Source organism: Phyllobates terribilis, unplaced genomic scaffold (assembly GCF_046119375.1).
Source record: "Phyllobates terribilis strain yellow unplaced genomic scaffold, ASM4611937v1 Scaffold_7__3_contigs__length_470593459, whole genome shotgun sequence".
In the NCBI taxonomy this organism is placed as follows: Eukaryota; Metazoa; Chordata; class Amphibia; order Anura; family Dendrobatidae; genus Phyllobates; species Phyllobates terribilis.
In genome coordinates, this window is record NW_027362767.1 from 193,758,631 (window position 1) to 193,783,301 (window position 24,671).

Sequence of the window (24,671 nt, forward strand, 5' to 3'; positions counted from 1 at the left end):
TTCATGTCCATGTGCCGGTTCATGCATGAAGTACTCAAACTATGTATTTTTTGGCCTCTACTTAGCTTTTGCTGACAAATGTTACAGATAACACGAGTTGGGTCATCTTTATCGATCTGAAAAAATGCCCAGGCTATGCAAGGCTTAGCACCCATGCGACCTGAAGAGCCACCACGACTTGTGGTGAGAGGCAGAGTTGTGTTTGAGGATGCAGTTGTTGACGTGCTTCCAGTACTACGTCTCTGTCCAGGAAGGCGCAACCTGACCTCGTCGTCACTAGCATCTTCCTCCACCTCCTCTGCTGACCTCATCTCTTGGCTGACTGTGGGTTGACAGTAAGTGGGATCTCCGACCTCATCATCATCACCCTGTGCGTTATCACACCCGTCGTCCTCAGAGCCAACCTGTTCCTGCCCTGACAAAAAACTAAAGTTGTCGCTCCAATCAGGTATTTGAGTCTTATCATCGTCTTCCTCATTGTCTCCACCAACAGGAGTTACAGTTTGGGAATGAGGGTCTACATTATGGTCAGAACCTTCTGCGTCTGGTCCTGGATCCGACTCATAAAGATTCTGGGCATCAGTGCAGATCATTTCCTCGTCTGGATTCACAGAAGCGCTGGAGTCGACCTCTGATTCCCAGGCTATAGTATGAGTAAACAGCTCTGCAGACTCAACCATCTGTTCTACCTCATACTCAGACGGGCAGCTGGAGATTTGGGAGCTGTGAGGAAGCAAGTGCGATTTGGGTGACACCTTTGAGGACTGGAGTATTTGTGATGTTGAAGTTGATGTGGAGGAGAGCCCACTTAAAGGAGCACTTGATATCCGTTGAAGCACCTGCTGTTTTTGTGCCTCATCTGGAATTTGTAGCGATTGGCGTGGCCGTAAGAAAGGGATCTTATCACATTGTCCGCTAAAAGAAGTAGACATTTTAGTTTGGCTGGAAGATGGTCTTTCTTCTGCACCTACCCCACGGACACAACCTTTTTTCCCCTTCCCAACACGCCTATTCCCCTTTCCACCAGCAGCAGGCCTTTTTCCACTCATTTTGGTGGTTAACTAATTCACAACTCTGGAGTTGTTTGCACAAAAAAACAATGGATGGTAACCGAGCAGAGCTGAGTGGCCAAACTGTGGTATTAGGCCAAAACTATTGGCTGGGTTAGATGCAGAAAAAAATTATTTTTAATTTGCAACCTGATGGAGGTCAGTATAGATGGACTAATAGACCAAGTCCCACACACCGCTAGAAGCCCAAATATTTTTTCAGAGCTAGATGCAGAAAATTTTTTTATTCAATTTGCAACCTGATGGAGGTCAGTATAGATGGACTAATAGACCAAGTCCCACACACTGCTAGAAGCCCAAATATTTTTTCAGAGCTAGATGCAGAAAAAAATTATTTTTAATTTGCAACCTGATGGAGGTCAGTATAGATGGACTAATAGACCAAGTCCCACACACTGCTAGAAGCCCAAATATTTTTTCAGAGCTAGATGCAGAAAAAAATTATTTTTAATTTGCAACCTGATGGAGGTCAGTATAGATGGACTAATAGACCAAGTCCCACACACCGCTAGAAGCCCAAATATTTTTTCAGAGCTAGATGCAGAAAAAAATTATATTCAATTTGCAACCTGCTGGACGTCAGTATAGATGGACTAATAGACCAAGTCCCACACACTGCTAGAAGCCCAAATATTTTTTCAGAGCTAGATGCAGAAAAAAATTATTTTTAATTTGCAACCTGATGGAGGTCAGTATAGATGGACTAATAGACCAAGTCCCACACACTGCTAGAAGCCCAAATATTTTTTCAGAGCTAGATGCAGAAATTTTTTTTATTCAATTTGCAACCTGATGGAGGTCAGTATAGATGGACTAATAGACCAAGTCCCACACACTGCTAGAAGCCCAAATATTTTTTCAGAGCTAGATGCAGAAAAAAATTATTTTTAATTTGCAACCTGATGGAGGTCAGTATAGATGGACTAATAGACCAAGTCCCACACACTGCTAGAAGCCCAAATATTTTTTCAGAGCTAGATGCAGAAAAAAATTATATTCAGTTTGCAACCTGATGGAGGTCAGTATAGATGGACTAATAGAATGATGCTATGCCCAAAAGATTTTACTACACTAGGTGCAGTAAAAAAATTGGTATTCTATACACAGGTGGTATATCTTGCAACACAGATAGGCTACTCCACTGACTAACACACTCTGCAATAGGCCAAAAAGGATTAGCTTTGCTAGATTCAGCCAAATGCTGTGAAAAAAACTTGCACAGCACTGGCACAGACCTGCCTGGCAAAAACTGATAGGAACTGATGTAACCTAGTCCTGAAAAGGACTCCAATTACAATTAGTCTTTACTCCCACAATCTATCTATTTAAGAGCACAGACCTGCCTGATAAAAGTCGTAGGAAATGCTGTAACCTAGTCCTTAAAAGGACTGCAATCACAACTATTCCCTACTCCCAAGCTATCTGTATATTTGTGCGAAAATTGGCTTGAAATTAACAAGGTATAGCGCACACAGCAACAGCGGTGCCGTCTAACACGCAGCTGCAGCAGTGAGAAAATGGTGGCGATGGGGAAAATGGCTTGGTCTTATAGGGCAAGGACATGTGACATACACTGCCAATCACACATGCCCTTGCTTGTGTGAAAAAAAGCACTTCGCTCCGTGTGTGCGCTGCTGATAGGCTGACAGATTGCACCTCCCCACTGCAAATGCGGGAAAGAGAAAAAAAAAATGGAGATCTTCATTGTTCCTGCAGAGATCCATCCCCTGCCCCTCCCCCCGCCCCGCTGTACACTCAAACTGCGTACTAACATTAATTTTCATCATTACTGAGAAAAAATCCAGTTATGATTTTGGTGCACGAACAGTTATCGAACATAACCTCGAACAGCCGAATTTTTCTCAAATTGTTCGTGTTCGCCGACCGGCTCGAACACCGCCCAAAACAGCTTGAATTTGAGATTGGCGAACAGTTCGAGTAGAACAACGCTCATCTCTAGTTTCTATGTGTTTTTGTTTGCCTGCCATTGGTTTTAACGGTGTTCGACGGTGTTCTAAGGTGTTCGACGAACAGTTCGACGAACAGTTCCTCGAACATCCCGGTGTTCGACAAACCGAACCGAACCCGAACAATACGGGGGTGGCTCAACACTAGTAATGAGACGATTTAGTCTATCAGGGTGTGTATCAACTATATGATCAATGATAATTAGTTTTAGGTTATTAGGATTTTTTTGATGTTCTTTTAAGCAATGATTAGAAACACTATGTAGGGGAAAGCCGTTTCTAATATTTTGGCGCTGTTTCTTTACTCTGGAGGGCATCTCCTGGATAGTGCGGCCAATGTATTGCAGGCCGCAGGTGCACCGGAGCAGATATATCACATATGAGGACTGACATGTAAGTCTAAAGCGAATGGGATAGATCTCTCCAGTGACCGCAGAGACAAATGTTTTAGCTCCATTATCTATGGATTGACAGCATAAGTGTAGCACCCTGAGGATTCGGCTGCTGCAGGGGTATTGCACCTCAACCCAGAGGTGTGATATTCCACTCCCGGGTAAGGAAGGAGTGTGGAACTGAGCTCAGATAGACTGCATGCACTACATACATCCCATTCCAGAGGAGCAGGCCGACGGTACTCCCACTTAGAAATGTGCAGGTACAACCGAGCCTGTTCCTGGCTGGAGTGGGAGGGGGGTGGTACATCCCATGTAGTGTAGGGGCAGATAGGGGGAGCAGTCTGGGTAGTGATAGGAGCTCATTGGGTGCTGGTCACCTGAGCTCACACATAGAGGGATATATAAGGAGGGCACCAACTTAGAATCAGGGTCAGACGCTGAGAACAAGTCAGTTGGAGAGGAGAGAGAAGGAAACAGCAGCCCTGGAGAGAGAGAGAGTGGAGCAGAGAAAGACCCAGAGGGGGAAGACTGAAGGGACCCAAGAACCCAAATTAGAGCACCGGGTGAGGAGTCAGCAAGAGGGTACCGGAACCCAAGCTGGTGGGGGCAAAGACATTCCCCAGCCAGAGACCGGAGACCGTGGGCAGTGTCTGTCACGGTCACCCACCACATTCACCCCGAAGGCACACCACATGGAGGGTCAGGGAACCCAGGGCCAAGGGTGTCCCAAAAGAAGGCCCGAGGGAGCTGGACCTAGGTGAATCACTGGTGGGGACGGCTGAAGAAAGGACAGAGGGAGAGCTCAGGGCCACGCTCTGGACTTGTTTGGGGGTTGGCCGGATCCAGGACCTGGTGGACGCAGCACGGCTCGGGTGGTCACTAGCAGCTGGAGTGACCAGTACAACATCAGCAGTAAGTAAACACCCTTAACTGCACAACCCGAGTCTGTCTTCATTGCCGGCTGCATCGCACCACCACAACCCCCATCCTCTGCGCCTGTCCCCTCTGAGGCTATACCCCTCCCGTTGGGGGTTATCTCACCAAGCTGCGCACCCACCATCAGCCTCAGCGGACCCTGCAGCAGCGGCGGCCACAGTGACCGCACCACAACGGGTGGCGTAGTCGACACAAAAGAACTTTAGTAACATCTGTAGAACTGCCACATAACACTTAGCTTGACGCCCTGGGCACGGGACCGGGTCACCGCCGCTCGGAGACTACAACCCCCCCCCCATCTGATCCGGTGCCGGGTATTCCCCTCAAAAAGGAATATGTCCCAGGGGGCGCGTCAATTTTGGCGTAGTCGGCAGGATTACGTGCCCGCAACACCCGGGTACTGCGTGCCTGAAGAAAAGTGCAAGTTTACCTCAGAAAGAAGTCTCCCGCCGGTTCCGGAGGGTCCACGCCATCGGACTCCATCACCAGTCGTTTCCCGCCGATTGTCCGCCATTTCCAGCTTGTTCCCGCCATCTGCAGAGTTTCCCGCCACTGGGCGACGCTTCCCGCCAAAACCGCAGATTTCCCGCCTTGGAAGAGCAGCGGACGCCATTATGGGCGTGCCAAAGGAGGGCAAGAGGCCACCTCCCATCGTGGGCCAGGACAGAAAATGGCGCCAAAAGTGGAAACCGCCCCCACCAACAGAGACTGTGATGCTGGAGGTGTCTGTCAGCGTGAAAGAACTCCCCCTGGAGCTGACAGTCACCGAGTTGCCCCGGGACCGCCCTCGAGGTGGGAGGAGATGAAAGAGAAGAGAAAAGATGGGTGTCGCTTGGAGCAGTCTGGAGCGAGCGCACCCGGAGGCAAGAGGTCTAACAAGGAGTAGCGGAGAAGCTCACCCGGAGATGGAGAGAAAGCAGAACAGCACCGGCCCGCTGGCCAGGAGTCTGCTAGAGACCGAGGAAGGAGGGCAGAGCAGCACCGGCCCGCTGGCCAGGAGCCTGCCGGAAGAAGAGCAGAGCAGCACCGACCCAATGGTCAGGAGCCTGCTAGACACCACGACCCCACTAGGCCTAGTGGAGGTCCTTGCACAGCTCCCCCGAGACCGGGAGTGTGCACAAACTGCCCTGGAGGGCCTCGCAAGGAGGATGGCCCGGGTACAGCGTGAGATACTGGCGGAGTGGGGCCGGGAGATGACCCAGCAAGCAAAGACCAGTCAACGGAGCACGCTACCCTGGAAGAGGAAGCAGACCGCCTCTGAGGATGGCGCGGGAGGACCCAAGGCCGGAGACGGCGCCGAGGAGGGAGCCGAACGCATGGAGGCAGGTAAAGGGGACGCCTATACCCCAAGCCGTGACACCGCTTACCTGCCCCAGCTCCCCGTCGCAGAGCCCGAAAGTCCCCCTGCTGTGCCCGAAAACGCCATGTCACCGACGCAGACTAGGCCCCAACCGGAAGCCACCGCCGCGACCCCTGTGACGTCACACGCCTCGACCCCGAGCGTGACCAAGCAGGAAGTACCACCAGCCTGGTCGCAGGGCCTAGAATTCCCGGGCGTCGCATCACCAACAGCGCCCCCTACCTCCGCGGAGCCTCCGGCCTGGCCGCAAGGCCAGGTAGCCCAGGGCGCCGCCGTATTAACGGTGCCCTTCACCTTCCAGGTGCCCCAGGCCTGGCCGCAAGGCCTGGGCAACCCGGGCGCCACCACCACCGCGCCCGCGCCCGTAAAACCAAGGGTGCCACACCTGGGGAAGGACTTGTTCAGCCAGCTCACATGGCCGGACGGGTCTGAAGTTACCACCAGCTATAAGCAAAGAGCAGGAGGAAGACGCCGTTGAGTGCGGCAGAGAAGGAGCTGTAAATAGTTACCCAATCGGGGTATATAGAAACTGAAACTGTTGCTGCTAAAATAGTCCCCGTTGGGACCAGGGAACTGTTTACCCGTTAACCCCTTCATCCTACAGGCTGAGGACTGTGAGCAGCCATTCCCTACCCTCTACCTGGCCGAGGACTGAGAGCGGCCAACTTTCAACTTCCCCTGTATATAGTTGCGCGTCCTAAAGCGCCCCCTACCGGTTTTATAGAAAACCAGATTTTCTAAGAGACTGTCGCACTTTTCCCGGACACACGTTGCACAGTGTCCGGAGGAGGAGGAACCAGAGACAAAAGAAGTCTACGAGAATGTTTATATAAAAAGTTTTATATATATATAATGTTTATATGTTTTATATGTTCATATAAAAATTTTGTATGTTTTGGTGTTTTTGTCTTTACAGCCCGAGGACGTGCTGTGATTTACCAGGGGGGAATGTAGCACCCTGAGGATTCGGCTGCTGCAGGGGTATTGCACCTCAACCCAGAGGTGTGATATTCCACTCCCGGGTAAGGAAGGAGTGTGGAACTGAGCTCAGATAGACTGCATGCACTACATACATCCCATTCCAGAGGAGCAGGCCGACGGTACTCCCACTTAGAAATGTGCAGGTACAACCGAGCCTGTTCCTGGCTGGAGTGGGAGGGGGGTGGTACATCCCATGTAGTGTAGGGGCAGATAGGGGGAGCAGTCTGGGTAGTGATAGGAGCTCATTGGGTGCTGGTCACCTGAGCTCACACATAGAGGGATATATAAGGAGGGCACCAACTTAGAATCAGGGTCAGACGCTGAGAACAAGTCAGTTGGAGAGGAGAGAGAAGGAAACAGCAGCCCTGGAGAGAGAGAGAGTGGAGCAGAGAAAGACCCAGAGGGGGAAGACTGAAGGGACCCAAGAACCCAAATTAGAGCACCGGGTGAGGAGTCAGCAAGAGGGTACCGGAACCCAAGCTGGTGGGGGCAAAGACATTCCCCAGCCAGAGACCGGAGACCGTGGGCAGTGTCTGTCACGGTCACCCACCACATTCACCCCGAAGGCACACCACATGGAGGGTCAGGGAACCCAGGGCCAAGGGTGTCCCAAAAGAAGGCCCGAGGGAGCTGGACCTAGGTGAATCACTGGTGGGGACGGCTGAAGAAAGGACAGAGGGAGAGCTCAGGGCCACGCTCTGGACTTGTTTGGGGGTTGGCCGGATCCAGGACCTGGTGGACGCAGCACGGCTCGGGTGGTCACTAGCAGCTGGAGTGACCAGTACAACATCAGCAGTAAGTAAACACCCTTAACTGCACAACCCGAGTCTGTCTTCATTGCCGGCTGCATCGCACCACCACAACCCCCATCCTCTGCGCCTGTCCCCTCTGAGGCTATACCCCTCCCGTTGGGGGTTATCTCACCAAGCTGCGCACCCACCATCAGCCTCAGCGGACCCTGCAGCAGCGGCGGCCACAGTGACCGCACCACAACGGGTGGCGTAGTCGACACAAAAGAACTTTAGTAACATCTGTAGAACTGCCACATAACACTTAGCTTGACGCCCTGGGCACGGGACCGGGTCACCGCCGCTCGGAGACTACAACCCCCCCCCCATCTGATCCGGTGCCGGGTATTCCCCTCAAAAAGGAATATGTCCCAGGGGGCGCGTCATAAGCATTTAGGGACTTTACATTTATAACATCCATTATTGCTAATAGGAGATGAATTTAAATGGTTCGGTCTTCTACCAATTGTTGTATTGCTGGGGGCTATATAGTTTCCTAGACTTTTACTCCTCCGATATATGACATGAGGAAATTCCGGTAAATGACCAGTTAATATTGGATCATTACTTAAAATGAACCAGTATTTTTTTTAATAAACTGGATAACACTTGCGTAGGTTTACCATAAGTAGTAGTGTTGAGCGATCACTAAAATGCTCGGGTGCTCGAAGCTCGGGCCGAGCTCGCCGTGATACTCGGGTGCTCGACCCGAGCAACGAGTCCAATGTTAGTCTATGGGAGACTCGAGCATGTTTGCGGTGGCACCCCCGGCAGTCTTTTAAAAGCCTAACAAGTGCCCAAAACTATAGTGACAGTGCTCAAATGACATGGGGACAGCATGGGGATCGCCCCAGGAAGCATTTCTGACCCCCAGGTCACTGCTGTCAACAACGTGGTCAGAGGTATTAAGCCACTTTTACGGGCTCACAATAAAACGTTCAAAAACGAAAGTGAAACTTTTTTCCTGTGAAATATGTTAAGGAAGTTCCTTTCCAGGGAAAAGACTTGTGTATAAGTTAAAATAAATGACCAAAAACAAAAATAATCCTCCACACCTTCGGCTATGTTCACAAGTAGCATTTTTTATGCGTTTTTGCACTTTTGTATTGCTTTCAACTATGACAAATGCATTCACCGGGAAATGTCATTTTAACATTTTACAACCTTATCTGGCCATGTGCTGTGTGACACATGCATAAAGTGCTGAAAAGACATAGGAACAGCATGGGGAAGACCCCTGGAAGCATCTCTGACACCCAGGTCACTGTCTAAAAGTGTGCCCATCATAAGTGATCCTTGCCGCATCAGAAGATGCAGACTTGCAACTATCCCCATGCAAGTTCTAGTCCCAAGGCAGTGTTCAATTGTACCTCCCCCATTCCTTGCAATACAAGCGCAAGTATGCAGCCTGCCACCCACCCACCCCCAGGCTGCAATACCATACTGCTTGCTTGCTTGAACTTGAAATTGGGCCTTTTAGGCATGTGGAGGCGGAATCTGGCCACCACTTCATGGCTGTGTTGGCGGCCTGGAATCCATACTCAGTCCCCAGCCGCCCGGCGGCCGGGTGTCCATACTCGGTCCCCAGCCGCCCCGCGGCCGGGTGTCCACACACGGTCCCCAGCCGCCTGGGGGCAGCCGGGTGTCCATAAACGGTCCCCAGCCGCCCCTATTTCTCCTTGAAACATCCCTCCACACACTTAGCCCGGCCTGCTTTAGGCAGCATTGGACGAGCCCACCAGAGAACCAGACTCCTCCGGTGGGCCCTGACTTCTCCATCGGTGGAGTTGAGAGTGCCAAGGTGAGGAGCATGATGATGATGACAGAGGCTAGCATCTGCTATGTTTTCTTTTAATGCAAGTGTAAGTGTGCAGCCTGCCACCCACCCACCCCCAGACTGCAATTCCATACTGCTAGCTTGCACTTGAAATGGGGCCTTTTAGTTTGGAGGAGGCAGAAGCTGGCCACTACCTCATGGCTGCTTCGGCAATGAGGTATCCATACTCAGGCCCCAGCCGCCCCTATTTGTCCTGGTGTGCCTTATACATAAGATTAAGCGCGTATACCATAACATTACCTGTGCCCTCCCCAGTGCATTTAGTGGGAAGGAGAGCCTATTCCGCTGTAGTGTGTGCATGCCAAACCCCTGTTCATGGTACATGCGAAGATGACTCCCACCTTGCACCTGTCGTTGCAGACTTGCAACTATCCCCATTCAAGTCCTTGTCCGAGGGCAGTGTTCAATTGTACCTCTCCCATTCCTTGCAATGCAAGCGCAAGTATGCAGCCTGCCACCTACCCACCCCCAGGCTGCAATTGTTATGATCTGCTACAAGCACTAAGGAAAGACAGGAGATCTGTCCCTACAATAGAACTAAACTGGATCCCTACGATGTAACGGGGAACCTGATCCTGCGATCAGACCCGCTAAAGTCCTCGGCTAGTCTGTACGAAGACCTATAGATGCAAGGGAGGGATCCCTACAAGAACTAGGGACTGGGAAAAAGTTGGACACCTCCTAGCAGAAATTATAGCAGTAAAAGACAAACACACAACATAGAACATAGAGGTCAGAAGACCTAGCAAAACTAACAGAGAAAGGTAACAGAGTACTAAGCTAGCTCAAGAGTAGAAAATACAATGAAGTCCAGCAAGGCCAGGAGGGTGGAGCCGGATTAAATAGGCAAAAATGGTCATGTGACCAGTAAACTAGAAAAAACCTAACAGGAGAGTTCTAACAGCAATACCATACAGCTTGCTTGCACTTTAAATTGGGTCTTTTAGGCATGTGGAGGCGGAATCTGGCCACCACGCCATGGCTGTGTCGGCGGCCTGGTATCCATACTCAGTCCCCAGCCGCCTGGTGGCCCAGTGTCCCCGCTTGCTCCCCAGCCTCCAGGGGGTGGCCGGGTGTCCATACTCGGTCCCCAGCCACCCCTATTTGTCCCGGTAACCTTTCCCACACTTTTCTTAGCCTGGCCTGCTTTAGGGCAGCATTGGCCGAGCCCACCGGACTATCAGACTCCTCCGGTGGGCCCTGGCTTCTCCATCAGGGGAGTTGAGAGTGCCAAGGTGAGGAGCATGATGAGGATGATAGAAGTTAGCATCTGCTTTGTTTTGTTGTAATGCAAGCGCATGTATGTAGTAGCGGCTAGGCCTGAGGTGGTCAGCGTTTTGGCGCATATCCTACCTCCTCCGAGGATTGCTGGATGTTTTCCTGCTACTATCCAAGTTCTATGACTCCCGTTAAAACAAAGCTTCAGGTGATAAATGATGGATGAGGTAGTGACAAAGGAGAAAGAGCAGGAGGAACAAGGACCATTCACATCAATATCAGGCCAGTCAACCAGATATGTCTTGTAGGATATGTTTCTGTAACAAAAGGAGCGGTTCGGCTACACAGTTATAGGGCATACAGTGATTGCAATGCCTACCAAAAATTTCGAGGCACTCCAATGCCCCTTGGAAATGACATGGAGGTCAGAGGGCGTTAACTAAACCTTTTTTTCCATTTATAGCAACTGGGTCTCCTGTGCACTGTTGGCCTAAGCAGTGAATGGAAGGCTTTCCAAAAATTATGAGGAACTGCAATGCCCCTTACAAGAGCCATGTGTGTCACCCCAGGGGTCTGGTCACCACAGTAATAGAGATATTACGTCGGAGAGCAAGTGGGAGGTTTCCTGGTCAGGATCCCTTAAACATGCAACATCCTCCTGCCCCAGTCCTGGGAGGGGAGAATTCTGCCCTTATAAACTGGATCTGGGGCGGAGTTGAGTGAGTCAGAGAACAATCAGAGTCAGAGTGAGAGCAAGGGAAAGTAACAGCAAGGAGCTCTGTAGGAGCTAGGAGCTAAAGACCAGGGGCTGGAAGCTGAGCAGAGCTCGCCCTGGCAGAAGACAATAGGAACCGGACACAGGAGTCCGAGGCTGTGAGGACTTATATATCCAGCACCAGAAACCAGCCGGCAGGGGATTTCAGGTCCTCTGGCCATAGAAGCCTGGAGGCTCAGTCACAAGCAAGGGACCAGCACCGCCATCGTGGAGCGGAGGCTAACAGAAGGCCCCAAGTCACCAGCCATACGGGTGAGCACTACACGGTACACTCAGGGACGTGGGCTACTTCTACCCGCTTACAGCAAGGTAGCCAGGAAGAGTGCAGACAGACGGGGAGGCCTACAACTCCACCTGGCCAGGGGAACTCCTGCTTGCTCACAGACTGACCAGGCCTCCTATTCTAGCCAGTACTCCCGGGAGGGTCTACCTTATAATCATCAGTAAAGACCCTGAACTGCACTGCAAAGACTCTGAGTCGTTCCTGCTGCGCTCGTGCACCATCACCCCCATCATCCACACTCACTGCCCTGAGGCTATACTCCTCCCGTGGGGAGTTATCCCATTCTCTGCTGCGCACACATCACCAGCATCAGCGGTCTGCCTTGCAGCGGTGGTACTCCCTGACTGTAATCCAGGGGTGGCGCAGTCGGAGAATTAACCTCAAAACCTAAGAAAGACTGCCACTGGTTTGACCAGCCTGAGCCACGGGACCGGGTCACCGCCACGGAGACTACAGACCCCAGAGACCCAGCACCGGGTATCCCACACACGTGTACACACGGCCCAGGGGGCGCGTCACATGCAGTACAGCATATTACAAACATAAGTCCCATTATTGGGGAGTGGGTGTCCCATAGTATTTGCTTATGCCTTGCAAGCAAAAGCTGCCAAAAATTAGGACGGAGCAACTTGCAATGCCCCTTACAAGAGCCATGCAGTACAGCATATTACAAACATAAGTCCCATTATTGGGGAGTGGGTCTCCCATAGTATTTTCTTATGCCTTGCAAGCAAAAGCTGCCAAAAATTAGGACAGAGCAACTTGCAATGCCCCTTACAAGAGCCATGCAGTACAGCATATTACAAACATAAGTCCCATTATTGGGGAGTGGGTGTCCCATAGTATTTGCTTATGCCTTGCAAGCAAAAGCTGCCAAAAATTAGGACGGAGCAACTTGCAATGCCCCTTACAAGAGCCATGCAGTACAGCATATTACAAACATAAGTCCCATTATTGGGGAGTGGGTCTCCCATAGTATTTGCTTATGCCTTGCAAGCAAAAGCTGCCAAAAATTAGGACGGAGCAACTTGCAATGCCCCTTACAAAAGCCATGCAGTACAGCATATTACAAACATAAGTCCCATTATTGGGGAGTGGGTCTCCCATAGTCTTTGCTTATGCTTTCCAAGCAAAAGCTGCCAAAAATTAGGACGGAGCAACTTGCAATGCCCCTTACAAGAGCCATGCAGTACAGCATATTACAAACATAAGTCCCATTATTGGGGAGTGGGTGTCCCATAGTATTTGCTAATGCCTTGCAAGCAAAAGCTGTCAAAAATTAGGACGGAGCAACTTGCAATGCCCCTTACAAGAGCCATGCAGTACAGCATATTACAAACATAAGTCCCATTATTGGGGAGTGGGTGTCCCATAGTATTTGCTTATGCCTTGCAAGCAAAAGCTGCCAAACATTAGGATGGAGCAACTTGCAATGCCCCTTACAAGAGCCATGCAGTACAGCATATTACAAACATAAGTCCCATTATTGGGGAGTGGGTTTCCCATAGTATTTGCTTATGCTTTCCAAGCAAAAGCTGCCAAAAATTAGGACGGAGCAACTTGCAATGCCCCTTACAAGAGCCATGCAGTACAGCATATTACAAACATAAGTCCCATTATTGGGGAGTGGGTGTCCCATAGTATTTGCTTATGCCTTGCAAGAAAAAGCTGCCAAAAATAAGGACGGAGGAACTTGCAATGCTGGCACCCTGGTGGTATAGTGGTGGTGGAGGCTGAGGATAAGGAGAAGAAGATAAAACAGCTGAAACGAGGAAGCGTATACCCATGTGTGGGTGTGAAGCGGTGCATGTGAATACACCTCCCGAAATAACACAGTGGATTTGACTTTATGTTACTCTGCTGTCATTTGGTGGTGATGAGAAGTCTGGCCCAATCCAGCCCTTGTTCATTTTGATAAGGGTCAGCTTGTCAGCATTGTCAGTTGACAGGCGAGTGCGCTTATCAGTTATAATTCCCCCAGCGGCACTAAAAACACGCTCCGATAACACGCTAGCGGCAGGGCAGGCCAGGACCTCCAAGGCGTACAGAGCGAGTTCATTCCAAGTGTCCAGCTTGGATACCCAATAATTAAAACGCACAGAGGAATCACGGAGGACGCTGGTATGGTCGGCAAGGTACTCCCTCACCATCTTTTGAAACTTTCCACTCCTTGTGAGAGTACCCCGCGCCTCAGGGCCTGTAAGCTGGGCGGGTGTCAGAAAACTGTCCCAGAACGTTGACAGTGTTCCCCTGCCTCTGCTGGATTGGAGTTGCATCTCTCGCACCTGTACTCCTTGGTTGGGCAACGAACTCTGACCTCTGCCGCTAGCGTGTTCAGATGGGAATTTTTTTAAGAGTTCTGCAGCAAGGGCCTTCTGGTACTGCCCCATTTTTGTAGACCTCTCCACCTCAGGAATAAGAGAGTGAAAGTTCTCCTTGTAGCGGGGGTCTACAAGTGTCACCAACCAGTAATGACTGTCACCCAACATTTTGACAACGCGAGGGTCACGGTTAAGGCAGCATAACATAAAGTCAGCCTTGCGTGCCAGACTGGTAACGGGCAAGATTTCCGTGTCCTCACCAAGATGACGACTGACCATGCTCTCCTCCTCCTCCTCTTCCTCCTCCCCCCTGTCCTCAGGCCACCCACGCTGAACCAACGGTATGACACTTGTACAGGTACTACCGTCTACAACGCATGATAGCAGCTCCTGTTCTTACTCCTCCTCCTCCTCCTCCTCCTCTCCCTCATTGTCCCCCAATGCACGTTGGGTTGAGATGAGGCTGGGCTGTGTGTAATCGCCCGCTACGGCTTCTTGATCCATCTCATCATACTCTGGCTGCAATGCCTCCTCTTTAATTCTCTGCAGAGAGCGTTGCAAAAGACAGACAAGTGGGATGCTGACACTAATGATGGCGTCATCGCCACTCACCATCTTGGTGGCCTCCTCAAAGTTTGTTAGGATGGTCCATATGTCAGACATCCAGGTCCACTCCTGAGGTCTTATGTGTGGAGTCTGACCTGCTCTGAACTGCTCTCTTCTGCTCACAAATCCTTTGCAACATGTGGAGGGTAGAGTTCCAACGTGTGGGGACATCACACACCAGTCGGTGTGCCGGAAGCTGCAAACGCTGCTGCAACACAGCAAGGGCGGCGGAAGCTGTAGCCGACTGGCGAAAATGAGCTGACAGGCGGCGTACTTTCACGAGCAGATCTGGCAACTCGGGGTACGATTTAAGAAACCGCTGAACCACGAGGTTAAGCACATGAGCCAGGCATGGTACGTGTGTGATCTCACCTCGCCTCAGAGCCGCCACCAGGTTACGGCCATTGTCACACACGACCATACCGGGATGTAGGTTCAGCGGTCTCAGCCACAGATCTGCCTGCTCTTTCACAGCTGTCCACAACTCACAAGCAGTGTGAGGTTTAACACCTAAGCTTATGAGTTTCAGCACAGCCTGTTGCCGCTTGGCGGAGTCAGTACTGCAATGCTTCCAGCTTGCAACTGATATGGTGATATCTGAGATGGAGGCTGAACATGAGGAGGAGGAGGATGCGCAGGAGCTGTACACTGTGGGGGCAACTCTGACTGACATAGGGCCCGCAATCCTCGGTGTGGGGAGGATGTGTTCCGTCCCAAGGTCCGACTGGGTCCCGGCTTCCACTATGTTTACCCAGTGTGCCATCAGGGAGATGTACCGTCCCTGGCCACAAGCACTTGTCCACGTGTCCGTTGTCAGGTGGACTCTCCCAGTAACTGCGTTGTTGAGGGCACGGCAGATGCTTTGGGACACGTGCTTGTGTAGTGCGGGGATGGCACACCGGGCAAAATAGTGTCGGCTGGGGACCGAGTACCGAGGGACGGCCACCGCCATAAGATTGCGGAAGGATTCCGTCTCCACCAGCCTAAAAGGCAGCATTTCCAACGCAAGCAGTCGTGAACTGTGCAAATTTAGGACTGTGGCCTGTGGGGCGTTAGCTGCGAATTTCCGCTTTCGTTCAAAGGTCTGGGATATGGACAATTGAACGCTGCGGTGGGACGTGGATGTTGATTCTGTTTCTTGAGAAACTGCCATAACAAGTGAAGACTGAGAGGAGGGGGCATCTTTACATGCAGTATGGACAGGGGATTGCCTTGCACACACAACAGGGGGTTCTATTGCACGCACAACAGTGGAAGAAGCAGTGGTGACACCCGCTGACACTGGTCGTGGAGCCTGGGTTTCGCCCCACAAAGTCGGGTGCTTTGCTGCCATGTGCCTGATCATGCTGGTGGTGGTCAGGCTGGTAGTTTTGTCACCCCTGCTGATGCTGGCATGGCAGGTGGAACATATGGCCTTTTTGGAGTTAGCAGCAGAGTCTTTAAAAAAATTCCAGACTCTGGAAGACCTACCGCTTGTAGTGGCAACGTCCCTCGTGTTGGTGTTACGGGGAACGGTTGCCTAGCTTCTGTCTGAGGCCGCCACACTGCTTCTTCCTGCCTGTTGGGGTACTCTGCCTCCCTCCCCCTGTGTGCTGCTGGCCTCACTCTGCATGTCCTCCTTCCACGTTGGGTCAGTTACTAGATCATCCACCACCTCCTGCTCTTCCACTTGCGCACCACGATCCTCCTCCTCACTTCCTGGCAATTGTGTCTCGTCATCGTCCACCTCTTGTGACAGATTGCCAACGTCGACTTCCTGTGGCCGTGGCTGTTCAAATATTTGGGCATCGCAACATGGGATCTCCTCTTCCACCACTTCAAGCGTATCAGGCGAGGGGCCCAAATATGGAAATGGACCAGTGAACAGCTCTTCAGAGTGTCCAAGTGTGGGATCACTTGCTGTCTGACGACACTCGGCATGGTGGGAGGAAGGAGCATCAGGGTGAGGAGGAGTATGCGGTCGAGACTCACGGCTACTAAGAGTTGACCGTGTGGAAGACAGACCGGAGGTGGTGGTGCCCAGGTAACTGGAAGTATTATCTGCTATCCAATTAATAACCTGTTCACACTGATCAGTTCTCAATACTGGTGTTGTTCTGTGCTTCCCTAGTAATTCGGTCAAGAAGTGGGAGCGAGAAGATATGGCTGTTGGTTGTGGCACATTTTCACCTTGGCCACGGCCCCGTCCTCTGCACGAACCATCACCAGAACGTCACTTCCACGTCCCTTGCCACGCGCCTTGCCCATTGTAAATGAAGTAAAATAGCTTACACTTGCACTATCAATGGAAAAAGGGTAATAAAGAGTAGATTAGAACCGTGGAAGAGGAAAACCATAGTTATTGTTTACTGGGGTATACCAGAGTTTTTTAAATAGAGATATTTGCGGCTGAACAGTGAGCGACACACTCAAACTGCTTTTTTTTTTAGATACCAAAGGCTCAAAACTGGATAGTACAGCGATTTGACCCGTGGAACTGTGAAACCACACTGGGATGTCGGGCCTACACAAGACTATTTTCAACAGATATATTTTTGTGTCACAACAGTCAGGAGACACTACTGTTTTTCTTTACGATAAATATACCAAATCCTGAATAATAGAGATTTTTTACCGTGGGATGGCAAAACCACAGTTATTGTTTACTGGGGTATACCAGACTTTTTTAAATATATAGATTTGTGGCTGAACAGTGAGCGACACACTCAAACTGTTTTTTTTAGATACAAATGGCCCAAAATGGATAATACAGAGGTTTGAACCGTGGAAGTACAAAACAACACTTCTGTTTCTCTAGCCTACACCAGACTATTTTCAACAGTTATATTTGTGTCTGAAAAATCAGAGACACGCTTTTTTTTGGGTGGGGGGGGGACACACCAAAAGGTTAATAAGACGGGTATTTGTACAGTGTGAAGGAGGGAAAAAAAAGGAGGATTTAGATGAAAAAAAAAAGGATTTTTCCTGGCCCCCGACACCTGGTGCTAAGTCCAGCAATTTCAGCAACAGGAGCACACAAGACTGTAATGCAGCATTTGCTGGTATAACCACTGTGTCTCCTATACAGCCTGCCGGCCTGGTATCTGGGATGGATATTAGTCCTGAAAAGGACTGTTTGTTTGTCTGGCAGCCTTTACAGACCCTACACTAACTATTTCGCAGTTTATATCTCTCCCTAAATCAGCAGCGCTGTCCCTACACTGTCTAATCCGGAGCGACTGTGTCCAAGATGGCGGCGCCCGGTTTTAAATACTCGAGGTGACGCTGTGCAGCCAGCCAATCACTGTAATGCCCACAACCAACATGGCTGCAGCATTACAGTGACTGGCTGGCAATCCCTGCATGTTAATTGGCTCTGTAAAGAGCGCCAAACATGCAGGGCGGAGACCCGTGCTCCCGCCGGAGTAACCCGGAAAAGCTCGGTGCTCGCCGAACATCCCGAGCAGCGTGATGCTCGGGCGAGTACCGAGCAGTGTCGAACAGGTTCGCTCAACACTAATAAGTAGTAATCAGATTTAAACTGAAATTGTTGTTTGGCTCTTGGCTGGTATTCTTGGATTTGTTGATACACAAGTTCTATGATAGGGATCTAGTTTTGGAGAAAGCAATTTTTTTCTGACACGCCAATATTGACCGTATGGAATATTTCTAATCCAGCTGGGTACCGCCGCTTTATAGATGATCTGTTTATCATATGGAGGGGAAATACTGTGGAGGCTGCCAAATTTATTCATGAATTAAATTCTAACGACTGGGGTCTTTCCTTTACCTCTACCATATCTGAGAGTAATACTCAATATCTTGACCTTCAGATAAATATAGACAATTCGGGCAAAATATCCACATCTACCCACTTTAAGGAAGTGGATGTAAATAGCTATCTTGAATTTGACAGTGGCCATCTACCCAGCTGGATTAGAAATATTCCATACGGTCAATATTGGCGCGTCAGAAAAAATTGTACACATGATTCGGATTTTTTTTCTGGAATCTAAGGTTTCACAAAAACGTTTTAGAGCTAAGGGATACCCCCAGAAATTATTAAAGGATGCTTTCTCCAAAACTAGATCCTTATCACAGAACCTGTGTATCAACAAATCCAAGAATACCAGTCAAGAGCCAAACAACGATTTCAGTTTAAATCTGATTACTACCTATGGTAAACCTACGCAAGTGTTATCCAGTTTATTAAAAAAATACTGGTTCATTTTAAGTAATGATCCAATATTAACTGGTCATTTACCGGAATTTCCTCATGTCATATATCGGAGGAGTAAAAGTCTAGGAAACTATATAGCCCCCAGCAATACAACAATTGGTAGAAGACCGAACCATTTAAATTCATCTCCTATTAGCAATAATGGATGTTATAAATGTAACGTCTCTAAATGCTTATGCTGTCAATCCATTGATAACGGAGCTAAAACATTTGTCTCTGCGGTCACTGGAGAGATATATCCCATTCGCTTTAGACTTACATGTCAGTCCTCATATGTGATCTATCTGCTCCGGTGCACCTGCGGCCTGCAATACATTGACCGCACTATCCAGGAGATGCCCTCCAGACTAAAGAAACAGCGCCAAAATATTAGAAACAGCTTTCCCCTACATAGTGTTTCTAATCATTGCTTAAAAGAACATCAAAAAAATCCTAATAACCTAAAACTAATTATCATTGATCATATAGTTGATACACATCATGATAGACTAAATGGTCTCATTACACGTGAAAATTATTGGATTTTCAAAATGGGAACCTCATCTCCTGAAGGTTTGAACCTTAATATAGAGAAGACAACTTTTTAAAAAATTGTTTTTATATTTTAGCAAATTTATTATATATATCTTTTATATGGGGGAGGAGGGGGAGGAGAGAGAGAAAGAGGGAAGAGGGGAAAGGAGAGAGGGAGGGGAGGAGGGAGGAGAGAAAGAAAAGAGAGAAAAATTATAATTTATTTTTTTTTGGGGGGGGGATTTTATTGAGAATTGCTTTTTTTTGGGAATTTTTTTTTTTTTTCTACTTTTTCCTTTCTTAGTCTACTTTTCCCTAATTATAATGATAGTAACTGATTGTAATTTTATAACTTTATGTTTATACATTGTTTTATGTTGTATGTAAAAATTATTATTCTTTTTTTTTATAATATAAAATATAGGGTGGTAGATAACAATATATCCTCTTAAGTATTATGATTATAGGATTCACTAGTTTTTATACAGCGAATCCTTTTTATAAGAACCCTATATTCTTCATTAGGCATTAATTTATAACAATCCTTTTTACTCTATTGAGCATATATGAACTCAAGGGGTTAATATAGAGGTATTACTCTGTATCTGGCCCCGCCCCTTTGAAGTAATTGTATACCTAGTCAAATGTATATAAGGATCAATTGTTTGCTGCTTGTCACACCTGATGAAGGTGGCTGTGTCCACCGAAACGCGTTGTGTGTATTAATAAATCAGTCCTTTTAATATTTTTGCCCTGTTATTGGCGCTCTGGTACCGCTATTCATATTCACTCAGTGGGCCCCTTTAGCACATACCACGATTCATGATGCACAGATACCACAGAGAAATATATATATACAGTGGTGGCCAAAAGTATTGGCACCCCTGCAATTCTGTCATATAATACTCAGTTTCTTCCGGAAACTGATTGCAATCACAAATTCTTTGGTATTATTATCTTCATTTTATTTGTCTTCAATGAAAAAACACAAAAAGAATTGTCCTAAAGCCAAATTGGATATAATTCGACATCAAACCTAAAAAAGGGGGTGGACAAAAGTATTGGCACCCTTTGAAAAATCATGTGATGCTTCTCTAATTCGTGTAATTAACAGCACCTGTAACTTACCTGTGGCACCTAACAGGTGTTGGCAATAACTAAATCACACTTGCAGCCAGTTAACATGGATTAAAGTTGACTCAACCTCTGTCCTGTGTCCTTGTGTGACCACATTGAGCATGGAGAAAAGAAAGAAGACCAAAGAACTGTCTGAGGACTTGAGAAACCAAATTGTGAGGAAGCATGAGCAATCTCAAGGCTACAAGTCCATCTCCAAAGACCTGAATGTTCCTGTGTCTTCCGTGCGCAGTGTCATCAAGAAGTGTAAAGCCCATGGCACTGTGGCTAACCTCCCTAGATGTGGACGGAAAAGAAAAATTGACGAGAGATTTCAACGCAAGATTGTGCGGATGGTGGATAAAGAACCTCGACTAACATCCAAACAAGTTCAAGCTGCCCTGCAGTGAGAGGGTACAACAGTGTCAACCCGTACTATCCGTCGGCGTCTGAATGAAAAGGGACTGTATGGTAGGATACCAAGGAAGACCGCACTTCTTATCCCGAGACATAAAAAAGCCAGGCTGGAGTTTGCCAAAACTTACCTGAGAAAGCCTAAAACGTTTTGGAAGAATGTTCTCTGGTCAGATGAGACAAAAGTAGAGCTTTTTGGGAAAAAGCATCAACATAGAGTGTACAGGAAAAAAAAGAGGCATTCAAAGAAAAGAACACGGTCCCTACAGTCAAACATGGCGGAAGTTCCCTGATGTTTTGGGGTTGCTTTGCTGCCTCTGGCACTGGACTGCTTGACCGTGTGCATGGCATTATGAAGTCTGAAGACTACCAACAAATTTTGCAGCATAATGTAGGGCCCAGTGTGAGAAAGCTGGGTCTCCCTCAGAGGTCATGGGTCTTCCAGCAGGACAATGACCCAAAACACACTTCCAAAAGCACTATAAAATGGTTTTAGAGAAAGCACTGGAGACTTCTAAGGTGGCCAGCAATGAGTCCAGACCTGAATCCCATAGAACACCTGTGGAGAGATCTCAAAATGGCAGTTTGGAGAAGGCACCCTTCAAATATCAGGGACCTGGAGCAGTTTGCCAAAGAAGAATGGTGTACAATTCCAGCAGAGCATTGTAAGAAACTCATTGATGGTTACCGGAAGCGGTTGTTCGCAGTTATTTTGGCTAAAGGTTGTGCAACCAAGTATTAGGCTGAGGGTGCCAATACTTTTGTCTGGCTCATTTTTGGAGTTTTGTATGAAATGATCAATGATTTGATTTTTGCTTAATTCTCTTTTGTGGTTTTTCCTTGCAAGCAAATTAAATGAAGATAATAAGACCAAAGAATTTGTGATTGCAATCATTTTCAGGAAGAAACTGAGTATTGTCTGACAGAAATGCAGGGGTGCCAATACTTTTGGCCACCACTGTATAGTATAATGCAAAGATTTCACTTACTACATTACATGAGTGATATCTATTGTAAATTTTACAATAGCTCAGAAACCGGCGAATCCTCACAGCGCACAGTGCAGACCGGACAGTATAGTCCTCCATACAGTATAATGGACCCCATATAATGCTCCATACAGGATACTGACCCCCATATAACGCTCCATACAGGATACTGGTCCCCATATAAAGCTCCATACAGAATACTGGCCCCCATATAATACCCCACACAGGATACTGACCCCCATATAACGCTCCATACAGGATACTGGTCCCCATATAAAGCTCCATACAGAATACTGGCCCCCATAAAATGCTCCATACAGGATACTGGTCCCCATATATAGCTCCATACAGGATACTGGTCCCCATATAACGCTCCATACAGGATACTGGTCCCCATATAATGCTCCATACAGAATAATGGCCCCTATAAAATGCTCCATACAGGATACTAGTCCCCATATAAAACTCCATACAGGATAGTGGTCTCCATATAATGCTCCACACAGGATACTGGTCCCCATATAACGCTCCATACAGATTACTGGCCCCCATAAAATGCTCCATACAGGATACTAGTCCCCATATAAAGCTCCATATAGGATACTGGTCTCCATATAATGCTCCATACAGGATACTGGTCCCCATATAACGCTCCATACAGGATACTGGTCCCCATATAACGCTCCATACAGAATACTGGCCCCCATATAACGCTCCATAGAGAATACTGGCCCCCATATAACGCTCCATGCAGGCTGTTCCCCCCTCATAATGCCCCATGCAGGGATGTCACCCCCCTTTTCATAGAATGGTAGAGTTGGAAGGGACCTCCTGGGTCATCTGGTCCAACCCCCTGCTCAAAGCAGGATTCACTAAATCATCTCAGACAGATGTCTGTCCAGCCTCTGTTTGAAGACGTCCATTGAAGGGGAACTCACCACCTCTCGTGGCAGCCTGTTCCACTCATTAATCACCCTAACTGTCAAAAAGTTTTTTCTAATATCTAATCTGTGTCTCCTCCCATTTAGTTTCATCCCGTTGCTTCTAGTCTTTCCCTGTGCAAATGAGAATAAAGATGATCCTTCTACAATGTGACAGCCCTTGACATATTTGTAGACAGCTATTAAGTCTCCTCTCAGTCTTCTTTTTTGCAAGCTAAACATTCCCAAATCCTGCAACCGTTCCTCATAGGACATGGTTTGCAGACCAGTCACCATTCTGGTCGCTCTTCTCTGAACTTGTTCCAGTTTGTCTATGTCTTTTTTAAAATGTGGTGCCCAAAACTGTACACAGTACAGTTTTAATGCCCTATGCAGGATATCACCTCTCCCCCCTCCATATAATGTCCCATGCAGGATGTCACCTCTCCCCCCATATAATGCCCCTTGCAGGATCTCACTTCCCCCCCTTTAATGCCCCATGCAGGATGTCAGACCACCCCCTCCCTTTTAATGCCCCATGCAGTATGTCACACACCCACCCTCCTTATAATGCCCTATGCAGTATGTCACATACCCACCCTCCTTATAATGCCCCATGCAGGATATCGCACCCCCCCTCACCTTATAATTAATGCTCCATGCAGGATGTCACACCCCCCCTCCCTTATAATTCCCCATGCAGGATGTCACACACACCCCCACCATATAATGCCCCATGCAGGATGTCACACACACCCCCACCATATAATGCCCCATGCCCCAATACATGAAAAAAATAAAACTATCCAATACTCACCTCACTTCTTACCTGCTGCTGGTGCTGCTCCGGACTCCAGCGTCGCCCGCTTCTTCCCGCTCTGCACTGTGACAGGTCAGGAGAGAGCACGCGCGGTGTAAAGACATCACCGCACCCTCTGACCTGAGATGTCACAGTCAGAAGATGCGGAAGATGCTGCGGAAGCACGGGGAGGGGTAAGTATTGTGCCGGCTGCCGGGGCCCTGAGCAAGCGGGGGGGGGGGTGGCAAGTGCTAACACCGGCACCGCACCGCTCACGGGTCCCATAGCGCGGCGGGTGCCCAATGGCAGTGGGCCCCTTCGCCTGCTCAGGGCCCCAAAACTTGCCCGGGTGCGCCGGGTGCTGACGCCGACCCTGCCCTGAAGCCATGCCCACAAAGTGGATTGAGGCGGTTCTCACCAACCAAACTTCAGATATCTGGAAAAAAGACAATTCCCGAATAGTGGAGTAAAGACTAAGTGCCGCAGTGACTGCTACCAATTTTTGTTGGGTTTTTGTGATTTCTGCCTTTTTGATACTTTATAAACTATTTGTAATGTGAATTGTTATTGTTGTTAATTGTTAACTTTAAAGGTGAAACTCATATATTATATAGAGTCATTACATACAGAGTGATCTATTTCAAGTGTTTATTTCTGTTAATGTTGATGATTATGGCTTACAGCCAATGAAAGCACAAAAGTCATTATCTCAGTAAACTAGAATAATTAACAAGAAACCCCTAAAGGCTTCCTACGCGTTTAAAAGGGTCCCTTAGTCTGTTTCAGTAGGCTCCACAATCATGGGGAAGACTGCTGACTTGATAGATGTCCAGAAGGCAGTCATTGACACACTCTACAGGAGGCTAAGCCACAAAAGGTCAGTGCTAACGAAGCTGGCTTTTCACAGAGTGCCGTATCCAACCACTTTGAACTCCACGTCTCTTCCAAGGGGCATTAAAACCGTCTTGTTAAACCACTCTGAGCTCCACATCTCTTCCAAGGGGCATTAAAACCGTCTTGTTAAGCTACTGTCATCATGGGGAAGACTGCTGACTTGATAGATGTCCAGAAGGCAGTCATTGACACACTCTACAGGAGGCTAAGCCACGAAAGGTCAGTGCTAAAGAAGCTGGCTTTTCACAGAGTGCCGTATCCAAGCATATT